Raw genomic sequence first — 13,554 nt, forward strand, 5'->3', positions numbered from 1 at the left:
TGGTTCAACATTCGCAAATCAATCAATGTGATAGAACAAATTAATAAGAGAAGAGAGAAGAACCACATGGTCCTTTCAATTGATGCAGAAAAAGCATTTGACAAAATCCAGCATCCGTTCCTGATTAAAATGCCTCAAAGTATAGGGATAGAGGGAACATTCCTGAACTTCGTAAAATCTATGTATGAAAGACCCACAGCAATATCATCCTCAATGGGAAAAAGCTCAGAGCCTTCCTGTTGAGATCAGGAACATGACAAGAGTGCCCACTCTCACCACTCTTGTTCAATATAGTATTAGAAGTCCTAGCAACAGCAACCAGACAACAAAGAGAAATAAAAGGTATCCAAATTGGCAATGAAGAAGTCAAACTCTCTCTCTTCGCAGATGACATGATTCTTTATATGGAAAACCCAAAAGACTCCACCCATAAACTACCAGAACTCATACAGCAATTCAGCAATGTGGCAGGATACAAAGTCAATGTACAGAAATCAGTGGCTTTCTTATACACTAACAATGAAAATACAGAAAGGGAAATTAGAGAATCAATTCCATTTACTATAGCACCAAGAACCATAAGATACCTGGGAATAAACCTAACCAAAGAGGTAAATGATCTGTACTCGAGGAACTACAGAACACTCATGAAAGAAATTGAAGAAGACACAAAAAGATGGAAGATCATTCCATGCTCTTGGATTGGAAGAATAAACATTGTTAAAATGTCTCTACTGCCTAGAGCAATCTATACTTTTAATACCATTTTGATCAAAATTCCACCAGTATTCTTCAAAGAGCTGGAGCAAATAATCCAAAAATTTGTATGGAATCAGAAGAGACCCTGAATCGCTAAGGAAATGTTGAAAAACAAAAATAAAACTAGTGGCATCACATTACCGGATTTCAAGCTTTACTACAAAGCTGTGATCACCAAGACAGCATGGTACTGGCATAAAAACACACAGACCAGTGGAACAGAGTAGAGAGCCCAGATATGGACCCTCAACTCTATGGGCAAATAATCTTCGACAAAACAGGAAAAAATATACGGTGGAAAAAATACAGTCTCTTCAATAAATGGTGCTGGGAAAACTGGACAGCTATATGTAGAAGAATGAAACTCGACCATTCTCTTACACCGTACACAAAGATAAACTCAAAATGGATAAAAGATCTCAATGTGAGACAGGAATCCATCAGAATCCTGGAGGAGAGGGGCGCCTGGGTGGCTCAGTGGGTTAAGCCGCTGCCTTCGGCTCAGGTCATGATCTCAGGGTCCTGGGATCAAGTCCCATATCGGGCTCTCTGCTCAGCAAGAAGCCTGCTTCCCTCTCTCTCTCTCTCTGCCTGCCTCTCCGTCTGCTTGTGATCTCTCTCTGTCAAATAAATAAATAAAAAATCTTTAAAAAAAAAAAAAAAGAATCCTGGAGGAGAATATAAGCAGTAACCTCTTCGATATCAGCCACAGCAAATTCTTTCAACATATGTCTCCAAAGGCAAAGGAAACAAAAGCGAAAATGAACTTTTGGGACTTCATCAAAATCAAAAGCTTCTGCGCAGCAAAGGAAACAGTCAACAAAACAAAACAAAGAGGAAACCCACGGAATGGGAGAAGATATTTGCAAATGACAGTACAGACAAAAAAAAAGGTTGATATCTAGAATCTATAAAGAACTCCTCAAACTCAACACACACAAAACAGATAATCATATCAAAAAATGGGCAGAAGATATGAACAGACACTTCTCCAATGAAGACATACAAATGGCTATCAGACACATGAAAAAATGTTCATCATCACTAGCCATCAGGGAGATTCAAATTAAAACCACATTGAGATACCACCTTACACCACTTAGAATGGCCAAAATTAGTTAGACAGGAAACAACATGTGTTGGAGGGGATGTGGAGAAAGGGGCACCCTCTTACACTGTTGGTGGGAATGCAAGTTGGTGCAGCCACTTTGGAGAACAGTGTGGAGATTCCTCAAATTAAAAATAGAGCTTCCCTATGACCCTGCAATTGCACTACTGGTTATTTACCCCAAAGATACAGATGTAGTGAAAAGAAGAGCCATCTGTACCCCAATGTTTATAGCAGCAATGGCCATGGTCGCCAAACTGTGGAAAGAACCAAGATGCCCTTCACCGGACAAATGGATAAGGAAGATGTGGTCCATATACACTATGGAGTATTATGCCTCCATCAGAAAGGATGAATACCCAACTTTTGTAGCAACATGGACGGGACTGGAAGAGATTATGCTGAGTGAAATAAGTCAAGCAGAGAGAGTCAATTATCATATGGTTTCACTTATTTGTGGAGCATAACAAATAGCATGGAGGACAAGGGGAGATGGAGAGGAGAAGGGAGTTGAAGGAAATTGGAAGGGGAGGTGAACCATGAGAGACTATGGACTCTGAAAAACAATCTGAGGGTTTTGAAGGGGCAGGGGGTGGGAGGTTGGGGGAACCAGGTGGTGGGTATTAGAGAGGGCACGGATTGCATGGAGCACTGGGTGTGGTGCAAAAACAATGAATACTGTTACGCTGAAAATAAATTTAAAAAATTAAAAAAAAAAAGAAATAACATGATTCAGCAATTCCAATTCTGGGTATTTATCCAAGAAAACTAAAAAACAGTAACAAAAAATATGCATATTCTCATGTTGATTGTAGTATTATTTACAAAAGCCAAGATCTGGAAATAACCTAAGTGTTCACCAGTGGCTGAATGGATAAAGAAATGGTGGGGTGTGTGTTTGTGTGTGTGTGTGTGTGCATGCGTGTGTGTATTGTGGAATATTATTCAGCCATATAAAAAAATGAAATCTTGCCATTTGTAACAACATGGATGGAACTTGAAGACGTTATGTGAAGTGAAATAAGTCAGACAGAGGAAGACAAATATTGTATGATATCACTTATATGTGGACTTTTAAAAACAAAACAAACAAAACAAGCTCAAAGACACAGAGAACAGGTTGGTAGTTTGCAGAGGGTGGGGGGTGAAATGGTTGAAGGGAATCAAAAAGTACAAACTTGAGCTATAAAATAAAGAAGTCATAGGGGAAAAAGTAATTCACCAGGAAAGCGATTTAGTGAGAAAATAAAGTAAGTGTAATTTATTAATCTTGGCTGTATTTCACAGGCATCCCGTGAGCCAATATTTGTACAAGAGGTCACAAAAAAATTCCATCACCACCTCGTTCCCTTTGTGACCTTAGACAAGCTTGGGGCTTTTTAAGTCTTATCTATAAGATGGGGATCATTAGCCTTCCCTCACTGGGCTATGAGATTTAGACAATGTGCTTGGCAAGTGGTAAGAACACAATAAATGAATAATGATAGCATTAATAATTACTTGTAATATACATAGGTAAACATCTGCATTACAAAAACAGTATTTCTAAATGGTTTGATCATACAGCATGCCTTCAAAAAACCATTATTAACTGCCAACTTGGTATGAGATGCTCTGGGGAATTCAAAGAGATTTCTTGCTCTTAATCTCTCTTGCTCTTAATCCATTTGTCCTGTTTAAATATCATAAAGATATAAATGATCGCAAATCAAGGCATTTGTGGTTAAGTGCTCCAGCATGGATGTGGAGGTGGGGGGCGGGGCGGAGAGGGAAACTCCAAGCTGAGAGTTTACTGAATACTGAATGGAGAATGCTTCTGGAAGGGAGGGAGTCCCTGACTACCAGGTACCAAACTAGACAGTATCATTTCTCAAACAGCCATTTCCATAAAATGCCCCATGAAATGCACGGACCATAGAGCTCTTCTGAGAGGCGACACAGACAGCAAAGTGAAAGCGATATCGTGTGGCGGCATTTCCAGAACATACTTTCTCATCACCTCATTTGTGTTTCGGTCAAGAATGGGATGAAAAAAGCACTGTTCTCTTCACCAATACCCGAGTTGGGAATTGCTTTCTAGTTTAGAAGGCTTCCCCTTTAAAATATATAGGTAAAACACTGAATAACGAGACTTTAGGTAAGTGAAACCCTCATTAAGTGGCAATCTCCCTCTTTGGGAAAACAAAAGTAACAAATGCAGGAAAACACATGAATTTCGTTAATTTTTTTAAGTCATTTTGGCACGTGGCTCTGCCTTAGTACAGATTCTGCCCAAGCCTCCATACATTTAGCACTGTAAAATGAAGGTACCTCTTCAGAACGATGACTCTGAGGCTTGACGTCCACCCCAACATCAAAGAAAGACTCATTTCATGTACCACTGCATTTTGTTAAGGTAAGATATCAGCTCGCTATATATATGTATATATATATATATATATAAATTTCAACTTATGTTCCAGCTAAAGGGGTTTTCTGGTTAATCCTTACCCAAAATGAAAATTTAATTTAGCAGAACACCTCCCTTCTGAGGCATCCTGATTAATTGAGGGTTTATTGTATCTAACAGAAATGTTTCATATGTGATGTTCCCCTAAAGGCAGATTTCAAAATGGAAATTTGAGCAAAATCCTCTTAGCTTGTCTAAAGTTATGGAGCTCTCTTAAAAGTTTTCCTATCTAAAATGAATTCTTCCCTGCTGCTAATAATCACAAACAATTTAAAGTTTGATCATTTTTATATGTCGGAGCAAGCCGACTTCAAGTTCGAAAGTTATACTGTATACATCTATTATCACAGTAAGCGTTCCTGGACAGAATGCATAGGACAGACTGGAGAGCATAAGAGTACACTTACTTCTCTTTTTCTTTTTACCCTAAATTGGACCCAGCTTTAGACTATCACCTTGCCTGTTTTTCTTTCATTTAAGAAATTAGATAATGCATTGCCATTTCCTGAAATCCAGATCATAATTCAGAGCTAGAAGCAGGAGAATTGCATTGACAAGACATAGAAAATGGTTGTTTTTTTTTTTTTTTTTTTTTTGGTTTCTATGAACCTTACTCTTTGTATTTGTGATTTTTTTTTTACAGAAACTTAATCCTGACAGTGGCTGAGAGATGAATTTCATGGATTTCTAGCCAGTCCCCTCTCGAATCTGAAGAAGTAATGAGAAGGTACTTAGGAGTTTGGGTAAGAAATTACCACGCCATTTCTAGACTCGTGTTTCTGTCCCATCCCCCTCCGCTAATGTAGGTAAAATGACATAGTGAAATCTGCAAGTCCACAGTATTTGTTTTGAAATTCTTACAGTGAGTTCATAAAGGCCTCTTTTTAGGTCTCCTCACTAAAGCTCACTGTCCTCTGTTGCCTTTGGCAAATTCACGGAGGTGCAGAATTTCCATCCGTCATTACAGATCTACAAAGTGTCTGCTCATACTGGGTACAGGAGAAAAGACGCTGGAGCTGCCAAGGAAAATCGGACTTGGTCTCTGCCCTCAGGATGATTCCATCCATGCTAAGATGGATGCCACAATTATGGGGCAGTATGGTTCATTACCCCAGTGGAATATGCCAGACCCAGAATGCTAATAGCTACTCTCCTAGCCAAACGTCACTCGAGGGCAAGAACTATGACTTGCTCATTTCTGTACTACCGGTAGAACATGTCGGTGTAGTAGGTTGGCAATAATGTACATTCAGTTTAAGTTAAGGGACAAAAACAGAACCATTTATCCCTCTCAAACCAGTTTACCCTGCTTTCCTATCGATGATATTGACACCATCATCTTTGCTCGCATCCAAATCCGAATCCTAAGGTTATATTTGAAGTCTTTTCTCCTTTGCTTCCCCGCATCTGATCACTTGTCAGTTCCTTGTGAGACTTTCCCCTTAATTTCTCCTACACCACTGCCCATCCATAGGCGCCACCCAAGTCTGGGTTACTACGTCTCTGAGTAGTGCAAATGTATCACCTCTCTTCCTACCTCCAGGTGTTCCTTAGTAAAGGCACGCCTAATGAGTTATCCTGCCACCAAGCCCGGTGATTCTTAACTACCATATATCCTTGGTCTTATCTCCTCTGGATCCTTGCTGGCGTCCTCTGCTCCATGGAGGCAACTGGTGGCATTTCCTGTTCCTATGGAAACCTCCCACATTTCCCCCTGTGCTCAGGGTTCTAAGTTCCCTGCACCGGGAATTTCCTCCCTATCTCTAACTTCAAAATCCTATAGTTTGTGTCATTCAGGGGTTTGGGTAAGCAGGAAGCCGAAGTGCCTCTGGTTACCTTAAGCAGAACAGGGATTTATGGGAAGGATATCAAGTAGTTTGCAGTGGGGCTGGAGGAGCTCCGAGAAGAGGCCAGGACTGAGCAGGTTAACATCTCTGTAAGGAAGTTCTGGGACCCTTCCCGTAAAAGCCAACTGAATCTTGTCTTCTTCTTCTCTGCCACACTCTCCAGTTTCAAAGTCCTGAGTGAGAAGTTTCTATCGGTCAATCCCAGACCATTTATTCTCACAGGGAGAATAAATGGATGGAGAAGCCCACTCTGCTTCCCCCAAGGTCAGCTAGGGGGGCCTCCCTAAAATCAGGAAGGGGGCAGGCTAGAGGGTGGCCAAGGTCTCTCAAGGTCCACTCCCAATGCCACCATCTTTCATAAAATCCAAAGATTCCTCTGACTCCCAGGACATAATTCACTTGGTGCTTTTCATATTTAGTTTTATATTAGAGTTATTTGTGTCCTGGTCTTATCCTTCCTCTGAGATTAAAATCTCAACTTATCCTCATTTCTCCTGAATTCACTCTCATAATACCTTACAAATAGAAATATACCAGATATGTTTAATTAAACTGAATGTTAAGATAGAAGGTCATAGAAAAGCTGATACGAATGTTTGCCGTGTGCCAAACACACAATTGAGAACAGTTTACATTACCTCACTTATTCTCAGTTTTTTGTAAGAGTAGCGTTACTTATATGTGAGACCCAGAGACGTTAAATGATCTCAAATCATGGGCTTGTAGCAGGCCGTGGGCCTCTGAAGTCTGACCCAACACCCTCAACCTTACCTTGGGTTTCCCATGAGTCCAATGAGGAGGCTCTGAATGGAACTCTGAAGGAAGAGGAGGGGGAAGAGGAGTTCCTTCCTGTGTCTGTACTGTTGAGGCAGAAATTGGTGTGACTATGTGGGACACAGAATGAGGAGCAGAGTACTGGAGTAAATTTACTGGAGTAAATTGGGACAGAGTCAACAATGAGATTGCTGTGGTAGGACTAAGTTTGAGAAGGCTTTGAAAGATAAATCTTAGGATTTAATGCTGAATTGATTTTGGGGGAAGGGCTTATCCTTTTTCTTTTTATTATAGCGTGAGAGAGGAAGGAAGAGAGAGAATCTTAACATGGCAGGGCTTGATCTCCCAACCTTGAGATCATCACCTGAGTTGAAATCAAGAGTCAGCTGCTTAACCAATTGAGCCACCCAGGTGCCCCAGATTTATACTTTTTCACTTTCAATATTTCATTATTGGAGACATTTCAATAGTAAAACAAACTGGGCATTCTATATAGTGGAATGCAGAGACATACATTTTCAGACAAAACAACAGCTGGAAAGAAATGTCTCCCCCATGTTGAATGGTGGCCCCCAAGCTATGTTCATGTGGAAACTGTGAATGTGATCTTATTTGGAAAAAGGGTCTTTGTAGTTGTTATAAGTAGGGATCTCAAGATGGGATCATCCTGGAATGGGGGTGTGGGGGTGGGGTACTAAATCTAATGACAAGAGAGAAGGGGTCAGAACACACAGGGGGTCAGGCCATGGGAAGACAGAGGCAGAGATTGGAGTGATGTTTCCACAAGTCAGGGCATGTCTGGAGCCACCAGAAGCTGGAAGAGGCAGGGAAGGAGTCTCCCCTATAGCCTTCTGAGAGAGCATGCTGACACCTTGATTTCAGACTCTGGCCTGCAGAAGTCTGAGAGAATAAACTGTGTTTTAAGCCATAGAGTTTCAGGTAATTTATTAAGATAGCCCTGGGGAAATGATTATAGGTCTCTTAGGGCTCAGTTCCTCAGCCTTCTCAGGAGCAGACTCTCAAGCCTTCTGCTGTCAGAGAACTTTTGAGAAACTGTGGTGGGCAATGGGGAGCCGTGGCTTTTTTTCGAGCAGGGGGGAGGCAAGATAGATGCAATTTTTAGGAAGACTACAGTGACACTGATATCCAGCATAAATTTGGGAGACGGGAGGAAGTGAGTGACAGGAGGCTAGCTGGAAGGTAATGGGTGTACCTGGAAAAAACAGGAATCTTAGAATCAGTATGTTCAGTTCTGACCCCAGTTCCTTCACTTAGTTTCCATTTTTTCATGTATATAATGAGGATAATACTATCATGTATGAGTTACAGATGATATATCTATATCTATATCTATATATCATATATAATATATACATATCTTTATACATATATACATGAAGAACTAAAAGAAGTTTCATAAGTGTTATCAGTAATAATGTAAAAATTTGGAAGGTACCACTGGAAAGGGAAAAGAAAATACAAAGAGCTGTTTCAAGATCACCAGGACTCAGAATCATGAAGGGAGAAGGGAGAGGGATCCCAAGATCACCTAGTGCCCTCTTCTCACTGCCCTTGGGGAGACCTTGGGAGAGGGAAGGAGGAAATGGAATTGCAGTGAAGCTCCTCCCAGAGTTGAGGCGCCTAGTGGATTCTTGGCCAAGCCTGAGACCGTGGAGGAGGAGCTACTTTGGGAAGGAGATAAATTTCATTCTGAACCTGGAGATATTGAAGAGTTGATGAGCTCCAGAGAGACTGCAGACAAGTTGGGGAACTCTCTCAGGTTACAGATCTGGTAGTTAATCACTGAACATCCATTCTGGAAGCATACCAAAAAAAAAAAAAAAAAAAAAAAGAAAGAAAGAAAAGAAAAAAAAAAGAGAACTCTCTTAAAAAAAAAAGACAAAAAAAAGACACATATCAGAATAAAACCAAAGGGCCAAATTCTGCTTTGGGATTATTATTGTTAGAAGCTGGAAGGACAACATGCCCTGTAAGGGACAGATGTGAAAAGGTCAGAAAGGTAGCCGTGTTATATAGGTGAAAAGATGACTGAATTTCAGGTAATACCAGAAATGCCATGTCCTTCTGAAAACTGCATAGGATAAAGATTAGGAAAGGGACACTGGGTTTTATTTATTTTTTTTTAAGATTTTATTTATTTATTTGACAGAGAGAGATCACAAGTAGATGGAGAGGCAGGCAGAGAGAGAGAGAGAGGGAAGCAGGATCTCTGCCGAGCAGAGAACCCAATGCGGAACTTGATCCCAGGACCCTGAGATCATGACCTGAGCCGAAGGCAGCAGCTTAACCCACTGAGCCACCCAGGTGCCCGACACTGGATTTTAGATAGAGAATGTCCTCAGGGACTTTACCTTTGTAAATGAAGGAAAAAGGAAGAGGAGTTCAAGAATGATGATTCAGTGATGGTTTACAAAACAGACAAGTTAAAAACTGGGTCAATGTTATTATAGGTATTTTGGGTAAACTAATTTAAAATTGGGCCAGACCATTTATCATGATTCTGCTTTCCTTATTAATAAGACAAAAGAATGACCAAGGTACCTCTCTCCCAAGGTCAAAGAGAAGCCAGCTATCCATATTCCTTGATCTTGGACCCATCCCTGCTCAGTATATTGTACCTACTTCCAACTGGTCACCTACTGAGTGCTCCCTATAGAGAGGAAAGGTGCCAGGGACTGACATAGGAGGTAGGTAAATATGATCTCTTCATTTGTTAGATTTTAGATTGGTTAAGAAACACCCGTGCAAGGTTTCACGGTGGAAAAAGCAGAAAGGCAAACACTGTACTGTGACTTCAAAGTTATACTGGTTCTAGTTATCCTACTTGGGTACTTTCTTTTGGGAACAAGGCAGGGGATGAATGATTCAGATGATACAGCCTTGTCACCTTGGGTAAATTATTATTGCCTTAATAATAATGAGAAGCCAGGAGCCTAAGAAAGAATCTCATTAACATGGATCCAGGCTATTCCGTCAGGAAATCAGAATCATTTGAATAGTAGGATTTCCTTTTGGAAAGCCAGATGGGAAGGAGACTGGAGAACAGACATCTGGATGCCTGTGCGTGTTCTAGGAAAACTTGTCTTTCCCCTTCCTCTTGGGTTTTAATCTTCCTTATTTGTTTACAGGTAACCCCCTACGTGTGGCCAGGTGACTGGACCAGTCCCACTACCAGTGGCAGCTGCTTCGGGGACCCACATTCTGGCAGCTCCTTCCATGGTTCTGCCTGGTGGGCCCGCTTGAGCGGGACAGTGGGCACGGGGGGCTGGGTTCCCTCTCTTCTTCTTAAGTGCTTCCGACAGGAATGATGGAATACCAAAGTGTTTGTTTGGGAAAGTAAATAGATACAAGGCAAATAAATAAAAATGCCCAGAAGCAATTACAGAAAGGAAGTGACATTTTTATGTAAGTCACTTTTCTGATGGACCACAGGCCTGCTTTGCTGAGAGTGCCGTGGGAATGCTTCCGGGAGGGGGCCGGTCGCCAAACAACTAGAGCGTCGTGATAAGAAAATCAAACAGAAAGAGGATGGAAAGGCCACCCAGCAGTCACTCGAGGCTGGAAGTTGCTGCCTTTATTTCCTCTCTGTTTGGCTCACCCCCACCGCTGCCCCATTCCCGGAGCCGGCAGTTTGGGGAGCGGGAACCTCTCCTCCGGGTCGGCGCCGACCCCGCGCGCCCGCCGCGCCCGCCGCTCCGGAGCGCCTAGTCTCCCGGCCGAGGCCGAGCCCCCGGCGCTGCCTGCGCGCCCCCAGGTGTGTGTCGGGCCCCCGCCGCGCGCGCGGGCTCGGGCCGGCCCCTGGGCGGTGTCGCGGCGCGGCCGGGGAGGAGCGGCGGGAGGAGGGGGAGGAGGAAGCGCGCGGAGGAGGCGGGCGCAGCGCGCCGGGGGAGGGTCGCCGCCGCCGCCGCCGCCGCGGGGATCGTCAGGCCGGAGCCGCGCGGCCGAGCGGGCGGCAGGCGGCGGGGAGGGCTCGGCGGCGGGAGGCTCGCGGCGGCCGGGCCGGCGGGGTCCGCCCGGGCCGGCAGCGTCCCCCGAGCGGCGGGAGGAGGGAGCGGCGCAGACAAAGACTGGCGCCTGGGCGGGCGCTGAGCGGCCGCCGCCCCGGGACCCGCGCGGCTGCCCTCCGGCCTCGGCGGGCGGCCCAAGGCGAGGTAAGCGTTGCGGGCGGGCTCGGGGCGGGGGCCGCGAACTTGGGCCGCGCGGCGGAGTTGGCGCGCGCCGGGGGAGGGGCCGGGGGGCCGGTGCCCTGGGGCCCCGCTGCGGCCTGGCCCCCCGCGGCCGCGACTGCCGGGCACCTCCCGGCTCCGCACCTTCCCGTCCGCCTTCCGGGCGCCCCCCTTCACCTTGTCCGGGCTGGCGCGGGGGGCGGGGGCGAGGGCGGCGGGCGGACGTAGGGGGGCCTGGGCGGCGCGTTCCCGGGACCAGAGACCCCCGGGCGCGTGGGGCGGGGAGGCGGGGGGATGCGTCCGGCCTGCGGGCCGGCAGCGGCGGGCACCGAGGCGGGGGCCGGCGTGGGACCCTTCGGTGGCCGGGGTTGTCGTGGCTAGAGTCTCCGGGAAGAATAGCCCCGCTTCGCCCGGCCCCGGCGCGGGGACGCTGGAGGCCGAGCATGGCCCGGAGAACTTACTGTGTTTATGGCAACTATTTAAGATCCCGCACAAAGCTTGCTGTCACATCGCATAAAGGAGGTCCTCGCCTGGGCGAGGGGCGCTTTGTGATGGGTTCCAGGCTCTGCGTCCTGTCCCAGATTTACATGACTCTCTTACAGCCACCTGCAAGAAAAGTTTCTCACATCGCTCTGCCCTCTCGGTTTATTCAGGGCGATTTAAGCACCGAGTGGTTCTGGAAGAATTCGGTGTGTGATTTTTAAGGCACTGAAGGTAAATCCCTTGTGAGCGCAGTTAGCATGGCATTGTGTAGAGGTATCTAATTTGCAAAAACGCTTTAATTTGTAGACAGTAATGATCGCTGAGGAAGGTCTGCGCAGGATGCGGGGTTGGGGGGGGTGTCATTGACTGATGAACCGCAGGCACCTGACTTTAACTAGCATTGTAACAGCTTCAGGGACAAAGCAGGAACCTGTATGGCGGGCCTCTATCACTTCAGACAGTTCCGGTTGGCGGTTTCCCCTTTATTTGGTTTTGTTTATTTTGCCAACAGGTTTAAGGCTTTATCTGCCAAGTTTGTGTCTGCATAATGGGATGAGCAGGCCCCAGCGCTGGGCCCCAGGAACCTACAAATCTTGCAGGCCTCCTCCTTCCATTGACCCAAACAGAAACTGTACCCCAGAGGCCAGTGGGCATTGACTTAGCCCAGGACCTGCAGGTAGGAGAGGCCCTTCCTAGTTCAGGCCCAGCCCTGGCTTCTCCTGCCTTCTGGGAAGGGATTTGGGTAGGAATGAGAGTAATTCGGGTGTGTTTCATACCATTGCGTTTGATATTGTTAGCAGCCCTGCTTTTCAAATCTTCAAATGAGTGAAAATGAAATTAACCAGGGCTACTGTAACTTATCAAAACAGATCTAAACTTTGCTTCTGAATACTCTTAATGCCCTTACCAGGTGCTCCTAGATAGGTGGGTAAATTAACAGGATTCCTTAATGCCCTTACCAGGTGCTCCTAGATAGGTGGGTAAATTAACAGGATTCCAGCATTTGCGGTGTTTATAGACCTAGAAGGGGAGCGGTGGTAGTGAATGCATGGAGAGAAAATGGGCTTAACTGGGAGCTGGGGCTGTTGATGCAGGTGTTTGGAACAGGGATTTCCCAAGAAATGGGTGTTAACCAGGCTGGTGAAGCAGTGACCAGCAAGGGAAAATCCTACCTTAATTATTTCTCCTGTTGAGGTTGGTGAAGTGTACTTTTGATGGGAGAGAAAGGCCGGATGTTTGTGGTCTTCTGGCTGCAGCTACTTGGAGGCTGACAATGAGAACTTCAAGCGGTGGGGAGCTTGTGGAGAAGATGCTTGACTCTGCTTCCTCTCCGCTAGGCCTCACCTGGGCTCAGAGCTTCTCAGCTGCTACCAAAACACAGGACAGTGTTGATCACCGAACTTAGGATCAAACTGGGTGGCAAATCACCACCCTTGGAACTGACATCCATCACCCGCCTCTGCCCACTTGTGGAGAAACTGGCCCCTATTTATTTATGTATTTATTTATTTTTAAAGATTCTATTTGTAAGTAATCTCTGTACCCAATGTGGGGATGGAACTCAGAACCCCGAGATCAGAAGTCCCCTACTCCACCGACTCAGCCAGCCAGGCGCCCTGAAACGGGCCCTTTTTAAATGGGTGGGGCTGTTTAAGGTGCATTTCTAAGAACTGTGCTCAGTTTCCAGGCTTCAAGTTTTGCTTTATTACATGCTATATGCTTAACTTCTCTCCTTCCCTGAAATCTGTGACCCTACCCTGTCATTTGCATTGGGGGATCATTGAGGTTTACCACCCGGCAGCAGATCTTATGTACACAGTATTTGAGAAAGGCATTATCATCCATATTAAATACACCGGAAATCTTCCTTGCATGTGCACAAATTCGATAACCTTTTGAAATACCCTAAAGACTTCCTGATTGCCTGGAATAACCTGGAGTCCTTTA

General features: G+C 45.2%; 1 protein-coding gene across 3 annotated transcripts in view; it reads left to right on the forward strand.

Moving 5' to 3' along the window:
• Positions 1-10,851: 10,851 nt before the first annotated feature.
• NCK2 (NCK adaptor protein 2) overlaps positions 10,852-13,554 on the forward strand; it is a 156,680-nt gene continuing 153,977 nt past the window's right edge. For 2 of the 3 annotated variants that reach the window (XM_047744699.1, XM_047744700.1), the window contains exon 1: positions 10,852-11,109. The gene's annotated coding sequence lies outside the window, so the exon portion shown is untranslated. The remainder of the gene's footprint in view (positions 11,110-13,554) is intronic. The other variant, XM_047744697.1, reaches the window with a different exon arrangement.

Source organism: Lutra lutra, chromosome 9 (genome assembly GCF_902655055.1).
Source record: "Lutra lutra chromosome 9, mLutLut1.2, whole genome shotgun sequence".
NCBI lineage: Eukaryota > Metazoa > Chordata > Mammalia > Carnivora > Mustelidae > Lutra > Lutra lutra.